The following is a 16993-nucleotide window of genomic DNA, read 5'->3' as shown; positions in this document are numbered from 1 at the left end:
ATAGTATTTCATCTCTACTACCTTTAAATTTAGTTCTTCATACTTTGCATATCATCTTGGTTATTACATTAACGAAATTATATTTCACAAGTGTTCTAAAAATCTATACAACAACAACAACAAGCCTTTATCACACTAGGTGGGGTCGGCTACATGGATTGCAAGACGCCATTGTGCTCTATCGTTTATCAAGCTTTTAGGAATATTATTAATTAAGAGATCGCGTTCAACAACTTCCAAGAGTGTTCTCTTAGGCCTTCCTCTACCTCTCTTAATCGGACTCAAAGTTGTATGTTTCACTCTTCTCACTGGTGCCTTCCTTAGTTTTCGTTGTACATGCCCAAACCATCTCAACCGATTTTTTACCATTTTTTCCTCAATAGGTGCCACCCTCACTTTTTCGCGTGTGTGCTCATTTTGAATTTTATCTTTACGTGTATGTCCGCACATCCATCGTAACATTCTCATCTCTGCTACTCCAACTTTATGCTCTTGCTGTCCCGTTAGAGCCCAGCATTCACTACTATATAACATTGCCGGTCTGATAGCAGTGCGATATAACTTTCCTTTAAGTTTATTAGGCACCTTACGGTCACAAATAACTCCTTTAGCTTTTCTTCAATTAAACCACCCAGCTTGAATTCTATGTGAAATATCTCCATTAATTTTGCCATCATTTTGAATAATGGCTCTCAAATATCTAAACTTTTCTACTTGAGGTATAATTTGATCTTCCAATTTCACTTCCAAATTATTGTCGAACAGTCCTTTATCAAATTTACAATATAAATATTCCGTCTTACTTTTACTTAGACGAAAACCTTTCGACTCCAATGTCCTCCTCCATAACTCAAGTTTGCAATTAACCTCTTCTCTTGTCTCTGCTATAAAAACTATATCATCCGCAAAGAGCATATATTTCGGGATTTCCTCTTGAATATGTTCTGTCAAAACATTTAAAATCAAGTTGAACAAATAAGGACTCAGAGATGATCTCTAATGTAGTCCAATCTTTATAGGAAAATCCTTTGTTTAACCACTAGGCGTTCTTATACTAGTTTTTACCCCCTCATACATATCTTGTATGGCTTTAATATAAGCAATCCGTACTCCCTTTTTTTCCAACGCTTTCCAAAGCACTTCTCTTGGTATACGGTCATAAGCTTTTTCCAAATCAATAAAAACCATGTGTAGATCTTTATCTTTACAACGATACTTTTCCATTAATCCCCTTAATAGATAAATCGCCTCTGTAGTTGATTTACCTGGCATAAAACCAAATTGATTCTCAGAAATACTTGTCTCCAATCTCAACCTGTGCTCAATTACTTTCTCCCACAATTTCATTGTGTGGCTTATGAGTTTAATCCCTTTATAGTTAGTACAATTCTGAATATCTCCTTTATTTTTATAAATAGGAATTAATGTACTTCTCCTCCACTCATCAGGCATTTTCTTGGACTGAATTAATGTTCTAAAAATCTATAACTGAAGTATTTGAGTTTTACTTTGATTTATTGTATTGAAACTTCATGTTGCATCTTCAACTATACTTGAAATTGTGAAAAGTTTAAGAAAACCAAAAATTTTCTAAACACTGAATTCACCCCACTATTAGATGTTATTGTTTGATCTTACACTAAATACTTGTGCAAGTATAGTTATGTTTATTTTGATGATTGCATATGGATATCTTGGAGAATTTATATTAATTTACCTCCCCTGTGAATTTTGATAAAATTTTGGTTGAGGAGTAAAAATGTGAATTAGGTCATATATCTATGTTGTGGTACATTGTACAAGTTGTCCTGTGTCCTTTGGGTTAGTCTAGGTGGTTTTGTGAGCTTTTAGCATCCTGGTTTGGTTTTGAACACCTTGGAAGTTTAAAAATGTAAAAAAGAAGTATTTATGGTTACAAGTGTCCAACTTTATCATGTTATAGTTTGGAATAAAACTAGTGTCATTAGCTAGTTCCCTGATTAAACTTTCTAATAACACCTATGTCACCTTAATTGGATGTTGAATAGAAAATCAAGATGCATCAAAAATTTGCCCCCAAACTTTCAACCATCTAACCTCCACATGTAGGGCTAAGCATCACCATATGGTTAGGAATCACAAATTTACTTGACTTACACAAATAAGGTCAAGCCTCACCATTTAGTCAAGTTTCACATAAATCCACATCATTACACAACAATTCATATCAATTACTAGTGGAAAAAGTTATATGAGATAACATATATTTGCTTGATAGTATCTAGGCATACCCACATATTCACTACTATGATATACTTGGTGAGATGCAATATCAAATTTATAAGCAACTTATCACAACTCATCAATCACATATATATGTACACATGTACATATGCATCTTAGTTGGCAACCCAAACATTTATCAACATTACTATACATTCATTGTATAAAAGGCAGTCATACCACTACCAAAATGAAGCTAGTCCTTCCTTGCTTCCTTTCCTAACCCTCTTATACTCTCTTTACTTGTATACAAAACGTAAAGAATGAGATATACGTCCCAATAACTTAAATAAACCTCAAATATCAATTAATAAGAAGAATTAAATATAAGGGATAAATGATGTGGTCGTGTCGCTAACCCTAATGTAATATAAGGCCAACCCTAGGACTTCTCTCAAGAAAGAGGTTCTAACTCTAAATCAAGTGAACTAGGTGAATAAATTAACTATTGATTGAAATTTGTTAACTAATTACTTAATGAAATTAAGTGCAAACTAAACCTAAGAGTATGATGGTTGGCTTTTCTATTAAAGTAGGAACCCTAGGATGTTGTTAATGGAAGAATCCTAGTTTCTAATTGATTATGGTAGCTTATTAAATTTTCTTTCTTGGCTAAAAAAGTGTTTACTTAAGATGACTATCTTAAGGAACCTAACTTAACTAATTCAATTACCTAAGTGCTATTACAAACCTCTTAAATTATCTCACTAGCTTAGCTTTAAAATTAACCAAGTGTCTAATTAAACTTTACTCCCCAATAGCCATGGTTTATAGGCAACTCAAGCACAAAACTATGCAACTCAAGCATTTAATCAAACATTTACCAAACATAACATATGCAAGGTTAATGCAAGACTAAAAATCACTTAAAAAATCACATTGACATGATATTGCTCCAAGTGGCCAAAATTCCAGCAACTAAAGGGAATGAAAATTATTTCAACAATCATGTTTCAATACAACCAATTATCACAAACTATGAAACTAAAGTCAAATTGAACTATAATCAACCATAATCATAGTATTCTAATGAAATTGAAACAAGATGAAGAAATAGTTGAGCTTAGCCAATTGAATACTTTAAAACTCCTCTTCCATTAACTCTTCCCTAGGATTTCATTGAGAATCTAGCTAGAAAATAACAAGAACATCTTGCTACCTCTAAGAACACATAGTGGCCATGGGGTTACTCCTTGCATCTTGATGAATTGAGCTTCAATTCTTCTTTTAGGTGATAGGGGTTTGGTCAGCCATGAGAGGAGAAGAGGATGGTGGAAGAATTGAGTGGATTTGATAGTAAAAAGTAGAAGAAATAGGGGTTGGACAAAATTCTGGTGTAGAGAGAAGGAAGAGAAAATGAAGAACACCAAGAACTAGAGAGAGAAAATGTGAAAGATGAAATGAATGGCTTGTTGATCTGAATTGGTGGGCTCTTGGATGTATGTGTAAATTAGGTTTCCCTTTAGCTGAATTTAGTTAAAGCTCATTAAAATAATAGAGAAAGGAAATAAAATGGAAATGGGAGCCTTGTCACATTTGCAAGGTGGCATCCTCCTATTGGCTTGTAGATAATTCCAATGTGTGTGTAATTTTTCATATATCATCCACATTATTTAAGCTGATTTAATCCACTAAATAAGGTAGAAAAACCTCCAAGCATTAATCCTTTGACCTTAAGAAGTGTTGACTTCACTTGCTTAATTGATGCACAAGTCACATACCACCTATGTCACATAAATCACATCAATTAAATAATATGTAATATAATAAAATCTAATTAATGTCCAGAATTAAATTCATAATTAGAAGGGAGAATTTATTAAAATAACTAAGTTTCAAGCTGTACAAAATTATAAAAAAATTTTTACATAAAGGCAAACTAAAAACTAAGTCAAACTAAAACATTTTAAAAAGTGTTAACTTTTTATTTAATTTCTCTCATCCTAAAATGAATTTTAAAAATTTAATTTGACTACTCATCTTCTAGACATAAAATGTATTTTTGTCAATTTTTTTTGTACATTTTCTCAAAATTTTATTTTTTAGACCAAATATCCCGAGTCCACTAAACCTAAACACTTAGGTGATTTGCCCAAATTTAATGTAATTTGTGCACTTTGAGGTGATAAAACATTAATGAAATGGTCCTAATTGACATAGATAAGTGTGTAACAAATGTGTTCTATCAAGAAAGTAGCATCAATTTCATTAAAAAGCAATATAAATAGACATACAAACACAATGACATGCTCATTCATCCACTATGTTCATGCACTCTCAATTCCCACTAGCAAAGCAAGCTCAATGCTTGGACTAGAACTTCTAGCCTCACACGATACAGGGCACACCAAACCACTACCTCAGACTAGGTATTACAAATATGGGTGGTCTTCTGAGTCTCCACTAGTGGAGCACGCTTAACATTTGGACTATCAGGACTTCCTAGCCTTACACAGAGTAGGGCTATGACTCCCTACTCTAGTCTAGGATACACTCATGGATGCATATACTCCTAGGCCCTCCTTAGTGGATAACAATCAATGCTTAGGACCTTCAACATTTTTGAGCCTTACACAAAGTAGTGCCGCAACTCCCCACCCTAGTCCAAGGTATACTCGGGGATGCAAATACAAATGCTCCTTCACATATCTTGCAAGCATTACTCACACACACGTATGCATAATTCTTTTACAATACTGCTACTCAATCATTTCATAAAACACAATGCGTACAATCTAAATAAAATACTTGTAAATCATTTTACAAACTAATAGATAAAAGATTTATTCTCATTATCTTTTACCCTTATTTTTAAGGGTTACCGTTCACAACAATTCACTTTGAAGGTGTAAGCTCCCATAAGTAATTCATCTAGTAGTCAATCTACACAATTTATCATTCTTAATCAGTTCCCATAAACTCAATGCAAAACATAATTTGCTCAACCTATAACACTTAGCATTCATAATAATCTTAATGGCACTCTTTGGGTCTACTTAACTTGTTCACCACATTTACATACCCCTAAGCTACTAAAAAGTGACTAAAACATGCTCTTAACTTACTTGTTTATCATTTTCCACCTTTCTCAACCTAATAATTTAGGCTAATTTATGCCTATATCCTTAAGGTTCAACCATCAAACACCATACTAGTTGTAAAATCTTAGTTTCACACTCAAGAGCTCTTTTAAAACCTTTCCCTCAAATTTTAACCCCTTAAAACTCCCTTATTCAATTTCTTTATCAACCAAACTTAAAAAAATTATGGTAGAAATGTAGTATAGGGCGATACAAAACTTACCCAGTAAGTCACTAATAGGAAGAAACTCCTAAAACTTCTTGCCCTAGCAAAGTAAATTCTCCTCCCTCAAACATCATTTATCCAAATTCTATACAATGCATCGTACCACATGCAATACATGCCACAATGCATGGCACAGTGAGACATCTCCCACTTATGCTCTCACACTTTATCCTAAATCACAATTCTACCATTCGATCATGTAATCACACCAACCAACCAATACCACACATTAATCCACTATCCAAAACCATATTTAATCCACTAATTATTAATTTATCCGTAATTAGTCTGAATTAAAGTTTAGTATGTTATGGCTTGTGCTATAGATCATAGCATAGAGGAGGTTTGACCATGGCGCATAAGTGGTTGTCCATGGGCTTGCGCTCCTTAAAATTATTAAATGTCACTTTTAACCTTATTTCATCTATCATTTTCAATTTGCATAGCATTATATGCTTTCATATACTTTTAAACTTCGATTTATGCATGTATGGACTTTGAAAATATTTAAATTGATTGTTCAACTTGGGATCCCAAAGATTTAATAGATTATCCTATATTCATATGTGTTTCAACCTTTTCTAGTATACTAGTAATTTTGATTATTGGTTCCAATACTTTTTACCATGGTAGGGTCCATTTATATACATTTTGTAACACCACAGTAGTGTCTACCCGACATTACCAATTTAACACACAAATCTCAATATGCAATTATATTTAAAGATTCCACAAACCTCTCATAATGTCAAAGATGATAAATATTCAAGATAAGAAAAATAAATACCTTTTAAAAATTTGGGACCCTAAAACCTTTCAATATCCTTTGGAACTATTTAAAAATATCATTTTATTACAAAACGAAAGCTGATTTGCTACACAATCATCCCTTAATGAGAGAAACAAAGCAAAACAATTAAGTGCATAAACAAAGTCATGCGTCATAGCTAATGTGGTATAGAGCCACGAGTTCTTTCTCTATGTAATACGTTGTGGCATTTCACCATGCATCGCAGCCCACATGACAATTTTCTACTGTCATGGTAGTTCACATATGTAAACTTCTAGTGTGCGCCATATTTGCATACATAATCTGAATGAAATGATTCAAGTACCCATACAAAACTTATAAGATAAGCTTTTTAATGAAACAAGTTTAGATATGATCCAACAGTGTGATCTCAGTTTGGATACTTAAATGCCAAAAGTCACTTTTCTCAAAAATCAAATACCCAAATGTTCATACGCCATACTTTGTTTCATCATACTACTCTAGGCCTTAAACCAAGTCTAAAAGGATCAATTACACCTGACTGAACAGTAATCTCACTATCAAAATTTGTGAAAATGTAAACACAAGATAAGATAAACATTTTAATAACAGAATAACTCATAGCTATTAACATGCATAACTATAAATAAGTAAAGCTTATATAGGGGTGTGTGTGTGTGTGTGTGTGTGTGTGTGTGTGTGTGTGTATTTCCAATTTTATAAAACCATTTTCACATCAAATTATTTTCACTAGCATGATCATCTACCAACTAGTCCTGCATATCACCCCAATTGAAACCAAGTGTCTAATCAAATCATTTCTACTAGGCCAATCACACACTCAATGGCTCGAGCATATCATCAGTGGCAAAATCACCAAACCAAAAGGTGTTCTATACCGCTTTTAGATTATGATTTCCCCTTATTACACATGATTAAGGCGTTATTACTCTAACATCACATCATACCAATGCAATAAAGCTCAAATCTCTAACAGTGTACCCCACATGGGACTAAGGAGAGAATTCTTTAACAGTACACCTATACAGGTACTATAACATCTCGAATTTCTAATCCTGCATTAATAACTGATTATGGAATGAATTAGTAATTTAACATGAGATTAGTAATCTAGGTAGTGGAATGTTATTTTGACTTATTGGAGTATTATATGAATAAATATGAGCAGAAGAGTAGCGTCCTGAAGTAAAGTGTGTAAGCATAGTAAGGATCATCCTCACTGTGCCACACGCTGCAGCGAAGGATAGATGCGCCATAGTGCATGGTGTAAAATTCTAATTAAGTAAGACATGGTTGCTCATGAAAATCAAAAGGAGAAATAGAGAAAGAGAGCGTGAGGATGGAAAAGGAGTATACCTTTGCTAGGGCAAGTGAAATTGGGAGCGAGAGTGATGTTTTCGACCTATTACTTATCGAGTAAGTCTCGTATTGCTTTAACCTCCGATTCTACCCTACTTTCTCTTAGTTTAAACTATTGAGAAATTGCAATTTAAATGCTGTAAGGAGATGATTTCTTACCTTATAGTAATAGAAAGGTCCTCTATGACTAAATTAGTACTTTGTGACTAGTTTGAGTCCAAGGAATAAAGCTTTAAAGCTATAGTCACAATTTGACCTAATCTAGAGAGAGTAGTGAGAGAAATCTAGCTAGGTGAAGGTTTATGCTTGTATAGAGTGGTAACTGGTCATAACGCATGTGAGCGAGTGTGAATAGAGAAAATGATAGTGATTAAGTGCTTAATTATGGTAATTGATACTTTTAGTCAATAAAGTCATTAACTCTGGGTGCCTAAATTTGTGTAGATTATTGCGTGTGACAAGTTAGATAGTGAAAGGAACTTAAATAGGGGTATGTAACACAGGTAATCATTTCTATTAAATAGAAGGGTTAAGGTAATTATATAGTTTGTTATGTTTATTAACTCATACAATTGTGTAGAAGTAATTGTGTTATCATTTGTGAAGTTTTTAAGCACAAAATCATATTGTGAACAATTTTAACATGAAATTGATTTGAAAAAGGGAAGTTCAATGATTTCTAGTTTGGATTAATACATACATACATACATATATATATATATATATCAGTGTGTGTGGTGGAAATTGTGGAAAGAAAACACTAAAAATTATGTAAAAAGCATGACCATAGGCGGTGAGAATTCACCCAGGATATGTAGGGATGTGTGTATGTGGGGATGTGAGTGAAAAATTTATATGGTCGGGCTAGTACCATAGGACATCTGGTGTAGCATTATGCTGGCTAGTACCATGGGAAATCCAGTACATCATATATTAAGACCATTACTATAGGACATCCAGGCAGTCTGCAACTCTCTAGTGCTTATTAGGGTACGGTTAGGAGTCAACAAAACCTTTATCATAAGTGTGTGATGAGAGAAACCATAGTCTGTAAGTAGGATAGATTACCTTTAGCTAGGTATTTTTACCACTAAAAGTGTGCTCAGGTTAATGAGTGATTGATCTAGTAGAGCCTATAGTTTCATGTTGGGGAGCATTAGAGGTTCAGTAGCTAGATGATCATGCTAATATGGTATTTACATGGAAATGCTTTGAAGAGAGGAAATTCCTACATGCTTTGATATATAATTGCTATTACCTTAGTTTTTGTTATTTTGGCATGGTTATATGTGGTAATAGAACAATGTGTATCATGAGTACATGTAAACATGTGCCAAACACGTATGGACATTTCTTGTGAACACACTACATATGGGTCTAAAATATCATAGTTCATAAATTTAAAAGAAAATAGTGCAAGTAATAACAAAACAATGAATTAGTTGGTAATAACCTCTAATTACATATAAAATAATCTATTTATTTGGGCATTATAGAAGCGACACTTGTCCTTTACCTATGATGCTTTTCCTTTTCTCCTACTGGCATTGTCGCCTGGAAATATTAATTGAGAGAAGTAAGTATAACTACTCATGAACTAAGGTATACTAAATCAAGCACATGTAAGTTAAGTCAATAAATAAGCATGCATATAAAGTGGGCAATTTACAACAAATCAACATATATCAATAATATGCATGATCATTAACCTCTCTTATCCCTCCTATTACCTTTAATTGAATGTATGAGCTATTACAATAAATAGGGCTATGTCTGTGTGAATGAATTAAACTAAGCTCACCAATTGTAAAAGGCAACCCGACTAAAGGTACCATCCTCACTCTCAAATCACGGATTCTAATGAATAACATACTTTGTAAACTTTTATTTGACATTTTTGACCATATTTCATTAGTTGAGACCCTTATATTCATGGTTTTGACATTGGATTTGATCATTGGCTCATTTGCATTAAGTTTTAGCATTAAGGACATTTTGGTCATTTTTGCACAATTTATTGGAATTAATTGTTTTAATATGGAATTTCAATTCCTTGACACATTTTATTAATTGAGAAATTTTTATCCTCATTTGTAAGACTTTAATTGGTTTAATTTTATTAGATTGATTTAGTCATTTTTTCCTTGCATCTTTAGGAGGAGAGGGCAATTTTGTCATTTGGCCAATTCAAAATCAGGTGAGGCACTTCAGAACATATTCATAAGCATGGTTTAAAAACACAAAATATAAAAAAATGAATGAGAAAGGAGACAGATTCACAAACGCAGCTGCTTCTCTCAATCACAGAGTTAGACATGCAAAAATTCATCATACACGATTGCTCATCTTCATCTCAGTCACAAACTTGGTCACATACTCATTGGACAGTTCAATCACACACCATTGTGGAACCTCCTCTCTTGGTTTCAGCTGAGTCACATGCTCGTTCATTCATAATTTCTTAAAGCGATGGTCCATTGTAGCTTCTTGTGGATCTCTTCTTCAGTCAGTAGCTATGGAGAGTGAGATAAGAGGCTAATCTTCAAGGATTCTCCAAGATGATGAAATTTTTCTTAAGCTTAAGATTCTCTTGGTTTCAGTTATATTATAGCTTGAATCTAATTCTGTTTTCATAGTCTGATTTTGAATTTAGTATAATGATTATGGTTAGATTGATTAAATTAATTTGAAGTCATTTTTCTTGTCGAGGATTAGATTGCTTTAATTTACATTTTTCATTGAATTTGTGCACTTCAAGTGTTTGAGTTTATGCTTTAATGGTTATTACTTGTTGAATTTGAATTCTTCTTGATTCTTGCTTGACATTTCATATTCATTTAGTTTCTATTAGGTCTTAATGAGGAGTTGATAGTCTAGATTCAATTGTTCTAAGTGTTAGAGCAAGTTTTTAGCAAGGCAAAATTTAGTGTGATTTGTTTTATCAAAGTTTGACAATTGTTCAGAGGTTATGTGTCTTGGTCTAAGCCACATTTACCTAATCCAAATGGTCATTAGGCTTCTATTTTGTTAGTAAAGTCACATAAGGATTGAGTTCATTAAATTAAGGAGTCTATGATAGTGGAATGGATTCAAAACTTAGAGAATTTACCACCACAACATATGGTACAAAGGCCCAAATTCATGTTTTACTCATCCTATTAGGCCCATATGGGCCTATACACTTTTCTAGCCCTACCTCTTTGCTATCCAAAAATACCATAGACCCATTAAACATTTGAAAACCTTGTTAACTTAACTAATGCATAATTTTACTAATTTACCTTTCAATTAAATTATAAATCCAACTTTAAAAATTTAAGATGTTATACATAACATGGTGAAAACTGTAAACCTCTAATTTTTAAACACATAATTAGCACATACTTAATCTTAAGGTAGAAATTCCATGATATTTATAACTAATTTAATAATAAAATATGTTATGAAAAGAAAAGGATTAACCTTAATTGTATAAAAATTTAAAAAGGCTAAGTAAGAAAACCCCGTAGAGATGGGATCTCATAAATCATTAAATCTTAAAAATGAGTTTAAAAGTTCATTTAGCCATTGTAAATCAAAGTAAAAAGTATTTGGGAAGTATGAAAAATAATTATAGTTGAAAACAAGTCAAAATGAGGTAAAAAGAGTCATTTTTGCTTAACAGGGATACTTGGCTGTTACGAGAGAACATTAAGCTACTGCCAACACTTCCAGTGAAGTTTTGGCTGTGGTCAATTCTCTCTTGGCTATGGCTAAATGGTCTCAAGAAGTCCTTTGGTTGCAACTGAAAATTCATTGGACGTGGCCAAAGATATGACAACAACTGTCATGACAGTTCCCCAACCATGAAGTTTCAACACGCATAATGTTTGACTCAAACCTTTGATTGAGGTGATTCAAGTGCTCACACGTCAAAAATTTTATAATCTAGGTAATAGTTTTGGTTTCATATCAATCCCACATCAGATGAAGAATTTGGACACCCAAAATCACTATTTTACATTTTTACCTCTAAACCATCAACCAAGTGTCCAAATCTCAAACTATAAACCATTAGTCTACACAAGGGCTTAAACCACACTCAATAAGTCCTAATACACTTGTCTAAATAGTCACAAGTATCAAACAACTCTTAATACAAGAGTTGACCACCCAACCATTATAAGACACATAATAAGGGGGTGAAAATACAATTATTTGCATTCAAGCCAAAAAATCACCCAAAACATGTAAAACTCATTTAACTAGTTAAAATATACTTGTTCAAACTATCTTGGTAACTATCATAGTCAAATTAGGGGTTGGGACTCTACTATGGCTAAGACAATCCAAAAATGACTAAATTCAATGTTTAAGGTTACAAATGCAAGTGGACTTCAAATAAACAAAAATCAATATGAAAAACCCCTAGTTGGCAAATATTGTATTTAAATTACACATAAAAGATAAAACTAAAGACATTACAATTGATTACTCAATCTCTAACTTTATAGGCCTCTCCTTTACCCTTAACTTAATCCTCGCCTGTAAACATTAAACTACGAGAGTGAGATAAATATCTCAATAATCAAGTAATTTAATCAAACATACTAAAGTGTGGCAATCACAACAATTAAGCATTTAACATCACATAAGGCAAACCAACATTATTCACAATGCATCCTTATAATGTGTTTTGCATGATCAAATACAACCACCTTATACCACTCCTTATATCATCTAACTAAATCCATAGGCTATTATCTCATATGGGTCTAGCCCATATGACTGGACTAATCTTGCTCTCTAATTGTGAAGAGTCACTCAGCTAAAGGCTCCTACACTCACTTTCAAACTATGAATTCCCCCTACTCAAATACCGGTGATACTAAGCATCATGCTTGATCCATGCTGCACCTGTAGGTTGTCAGCAATGCTAAGAATATATATTAATGAAGTACTATCATAATCCCTCTATTATGCTAGGGTGAACCCCCCCATTATGATTATACAAGTTCAATCAACATATGTGAATCTAAACTCATGCATATCATAGTAATTCATCATCCCTATAATTGTCAAAAACTTGCATGCTTATCATTATCCACACTGCATCATAGTTTAAAATAGATCGTCATATAATTAACTTATAGCCAATCTAAGGTCACAATTCATATTTCAAATACCACATAACATCTATATAAATATAATCAACAAGAATTTCATCATAAATATGCATGCATATCATAACTCTTCAAATATCATCAATTACAATCACTCATCATGCTAACACATTCATCTTATAAGCAATCTATGCCTAACACCTCATTTTAGAATATCACATAGCATCTATATAAATATAATCAAAACACTTCATCACAATGAATCATGTTTCATATTTGAGTAATAGTTCAAAATCAACATATTAATCTATAAGCTCATTTTAAGCCATCTATAATAATGCTTAAAGTGTAAATGCAGACACAATGATATACTATACTTAAATTCTCGGTTACCTCAACTCTTGATTTATCAACCAAGAGTATCCGTGAATATCAAATGGAGCCTCTAATAAGCTCCATAACACCAACAATGGTCAATCTACAATCAAACACATCAATAGTCATTAATGACTAATTATCTTTAATTAATTCTAATCAAAGACTAAACCCAAAAATTTCATTATGGTCATCTACCCACAACCAAATTTATTTTTAGGTTCCATTACTCCCATTAGTCTAATGAATGCTATTAATAACTCATAATCTTCTTAGCTCAACTAATTAGCTTTAAGGTTCACTCCAAACCCCACTTTCAAATCCTAAAATATCAATAACATCATAACCCAACAGTTAGCCATTTAAATAAACACCTATTAATCCCATTGAAGTCAAAATTCTAGGTAAAACCACAACCCATTTTCAGACTCATAAAGAACTAGCTAAAAATAGTAATGAAAATGCATAAGAGAGGAAGAGAAGAGGTTGTAGTCACTTACCCAAGTGATTAAAAAAATCTAAATATACTCAATTGGATGCCCATGACAAACCCTAGCAAAGCCCTATTTGTTCACCTTCAGACTCCCACTCAAATTTATAATTTTTTGAGCTAAAATGCAAATTTAAAGGCTTAAAAATTAAGCTTTGGCTATGGCCAAAGATCAAAATTCTAAATTTTGAACACTGTCCATCTAATTGGGCTCCAATGTGACCCAATACTACCTAGAGTTCAATTCTAAGCTCTAATTAGGGTTCGATAGACCTATTAACCATTTGTACATTATCTTTTAATTAGAGTTAACTCTCAATTGTTTAATTTATCTTTAATTATTCAATTAATTTTAAGTTAAATTTTTCAAGACGTTACAAAAACTATTTTGAAAGACAAGACATAGGCTCTCACACATATTGTTTTGAACTCAGAAAAATATCTTTGTTGCATTTTATGTTCTTCCTCCTATCTTCTCCCATTCTCGATAAAACACACGTGTTCTAGCATAAATGCCTTAGATTGTTTCTTGTGTGTTAAAACTCATTCTTGCAAGTTTTAGAAGCGTACTCATAAGTTTATAAGTCCAAAATACCTTAAGTTCTGTGATGCCAAACATGCGAGTTTCAAAATGATGAAGCATGCAAGTTTTAGAGCTCTAAAGAAGAGGTTATTTATGCCTTATTCAAATACAAGAGCTTTAGAGGTTAAGCATGTCAGTCTTAGAATGGTAAAGCATGCAAGTTTAAGTTCTCATCTGATCCTCATGATTTTAAGTTCTCATCCTCACAAGTGTTAACCTTCTTGTTGTAAGTGGAGTTCTTGCATTACTCATCCACATGAGGATGAACCTAAAACACATGAGTTTTAAAGTTTTGAAACACATTTAATGAGTTTTATAGATAAAGTACTTTTTTAATTTCCACTTTTGTACATGTAATGCAATGGCTTCAAATGGCTAATTGAGGTGTCTAACAGCTTTAATCTTCCTAACATTGTAAATAGAATCTCATTTAAGTGAGTGGATAATGAATTGATGCTTTCACTCATATATTTACCTACTGCATTGAATATTTATAAAAAGCTCTTTTTTTCTTGGTTTATAAGCTTACATTGTATTTCTATCTACTCTTTTGAGAGTTTTGAGATTTGATTGCTTACTCTTTATTATAAAATCTTAGAAAAATATTTTTCTTAAGTGTTTTGTTACTTGCAAAAGTTTTGTAAGGAAGTTTTAAGTGAGTTCAAGACAAGTTTGTCTTGTCCTGTGATTGCAAGCATTTGATTTAAGCTTGTTGATTTAGCAAAAACTTATAATCTTTAGAACTAGATGTAGGTCAAGTGATTGGGTTGAACTAGTATAAATCCTTATTTCAAGCTTTTCTCAAAGTTAATCTATTTCAAAAAGCTCTTAATTAACTTTGTTTTGATAAAAACCAATGCTTCGGTTGGGAAAATTTTTTCAAAGTCAAAGAACACCTAATCCATCTCCCTTCTTAGGTGCTAGCTTGTCTAACAAAAAGGACATGTCCTCTTAAAAATGCTACATCCTTCAACATTGATGTAATTGGTTTGGAGATAATTCTAGGCAACTTCTTAAAGGAAGGTTTTGATTGTATTTTCATAAGTGGGTCATCTCTTTACTTTAGACCACATTTCATGACTTACATTATGATTTGAGCTTTCAAAAGAAGATTTTATAAAAAAATTTCATCGTTAGAGGATCTCAATCAAAGTGTGTTATCATCACCTCAAGGATTGAGGGGTTGAACCTAAGAGATGTGATTGATAACATTATTGAGATGATAACAAAAAAATTTAGTGATGTTCCATCTTCATGTGGAGTTTCTCAAGTCATTGACTCTAACATAGAAGATAGCATCCATGTCAAAACCATACACAGAGGTTGTAGAAGAGGGGTCCCCTTCCCGGCTGATTTTCAAACCAACATTTGCCTCAAATTTATCCCAATCTTTACCTGTGATAGTTCAAGTATGAGAGGATAGATTGGGCTTGAGCATCATAGGAATGGAAAATTAATTTGGTACATTTGTATTTCTCAGGTAAAACCTTAACTTATAGGTTTGTTGACAAGAATTCAACAAAGCTTCACGATGTAAGTGATATTTTACCTAATTTTGAGCCTTGTAAAACAAAGACCTCCATCCCATCCTTTTTTATCCTTCACAATTTAGAGTCCTAAGAAATAAGACGAGATTTATTTTTTTGGAACCATAAGGAACTCCATAGAAAATCATGAGATATTTTTTTCAAGATCTTCAAGAATATTTGGGAGGAGCATAATTTGCATTGTGTATCTAGGAAGAGCTAATGAGGACAATTTTTCCTACCATATTGAGAAAGCGGTCCTTTCCAAGCAAGGGCCAAGAACTAGTTTAATTTTTTCTTTTTTAGGATTCAAGCAAGGTAACTAATATGGACCCAATAGAAACTTGTCAACCTTGAAAGTACCTTGAGACTATCGATCAATAAGACAATGGAAAGTATCTTGAGACTTCAAATATTACAAGTTTTCATGATTCAAATGAAAAATGAACTCTCTTTGCCACAAATCATGTTGATATGTTTCTAATGCTCTTTTTAATGCATGGATTAGTGATGGCTCTTGGTTTTGAATCTTGGTCCTCATATAGCACCTCTTCTTAGCTTGTAGATCCAAAATGATTATTTGCAAGGCCTAGCTCCTTCATGGTGCATGTGTGTTCTTGCCCTTGTCATTGGATTTTCAATTCCTCTCAATGGATCATGCAAGATAGGCTTTGATTTTGAAATCCTTTGAAGGTACTTTCTACATCATTTGCTCGGCCATCCAATGTAGAAAGTTCAATAGTCAATAACAAATATTACAAAAATATCACCACCTAACTTTTTACATCATTTGCCTATCAATCAATGTAGAAAAAACCCTGTAAAAGCCTTATTTGTATTAGTGTTGTGAATCAAAGGAATGCTAAGATATTTTCCAAAGTTTTCAGTTAAGAGGATTTCCAGTAGGCATATCGCTAACTTGTAAAACTCAGTTGATGTTCATGTTCTTAGAATATAAAACTTCAAATTTTAGAGCATCTATTTTTTGTCCTGAAGCCATGCAGAAATCGTTGAGACATTTTTTGGATCACTTTAGCTTACTTGAGGGACATATGTGCAAACTAAAGTAAATAAAAAAAAAAAAAAGATGGGATATTGGAAGCTCATTAGGGAGCAAGCCTTATGGGCTTCCAATCATTAATATCAATACTACTAAGAATGTAATAACCAAATCTTTTGAATACAGAGAACAAAGTG

General features: G+C 32.7%; 1 pseudogene; it reads left to right on the top strand.

Annotated features, from left to right (window-relative positions):
• LOC129292333 (pre-mRNA-splicing factor ATP-dependent RNA helicase DEAH1-like) overlaps positions 1–10426 on the top strand; it is a 39430-nt pseudogene extending 29004 nt beyond the window's left edge.
• Positions 10427–16993: the final 6567 nt, after the last annotated feature.

The sequence above is a fragment of the Prosopis cineraria genome, unplaced genomic scaffold, assembly GCF_029017545.1.
Source record: "Prosopis cineraria cultivar Desert tree isolate PC_DT_omini unplaced genomic scaffold, ASM2901754v1 PC14, whole genome shotgun sequence".
In the NCBI taxonomy this organism is placed as follows: Eukaryota; Viridiplantae; Streptophyta; class Magnoliopsida; order Fabales; family Fabaceae; genus Prosopis; species Prosopis cineraria.
Note: the sequence above shows the minus strand (reverse complement) of the source record. Positions and strands in the feature narration are given on the sequence as shown.